This window comes from Octopus bimaculoides, chromosome 30 (assembly GCF_001194135.2).
Source record: "Octopus bimaculoides isolate UCB-OBI-ISO-001 chromosome 30, ASM119413v2, whole genome shotgun sequence".
In the NCBI taxonomy this organism is placed as follows: domain Eukaryota; kingdom Metazoa; phylum Mollusca; class Cephalopoda; order Octopoda; family Octopodidae; genus Octopus; species Octopus bimaculoides.
In genome coordinates, this window is record NC_069010.1 from 6,916,651 (window position 1) to 6,917,198 (window position 548).

The window sequence follows — 548 nt, forward strand, 5'->3', positions numbered from 1 at the left end:
CTGCCACCGCCACCACCACCACCAACACCACCACCGCAACCACCACCACCGCCACCATCATCACCACTGCCACCACTGCCACCGCCACCACCACCACCAACACCACCACCGCAACCACCACCACCACCACCATGTCCATACACTGAACTTTTAATACCAGCCAGATAAGTACGACTCCACCACTACCCCATTTAATGCACTATAGTAGTAGTAGCAGTAGTAGTAGCAGTAGTAGTAACAGCAGTAGCAGTCATTGTTGTTGTTATTGTTTTTTATTTCTGTTGTTCTTCTTCCTCCTCCTCCTCCGCCACCTCTCCATCCTCTTCTTCCTCCGGGCTGTTGATCTTTACACATGTATAGACGTCATATACAACCTATTTTATACACTCCCTGTATACACCTGAGGCTCTTTTCGTCTCAAGAGACAAGATATCTCTGCATACACGCATACATACATACATACATACGTATGTATGTATGTATGTATGTATGTATGTATGTATGTATGTGTGTGCATATATATGTATGTATGTATATATATATATATA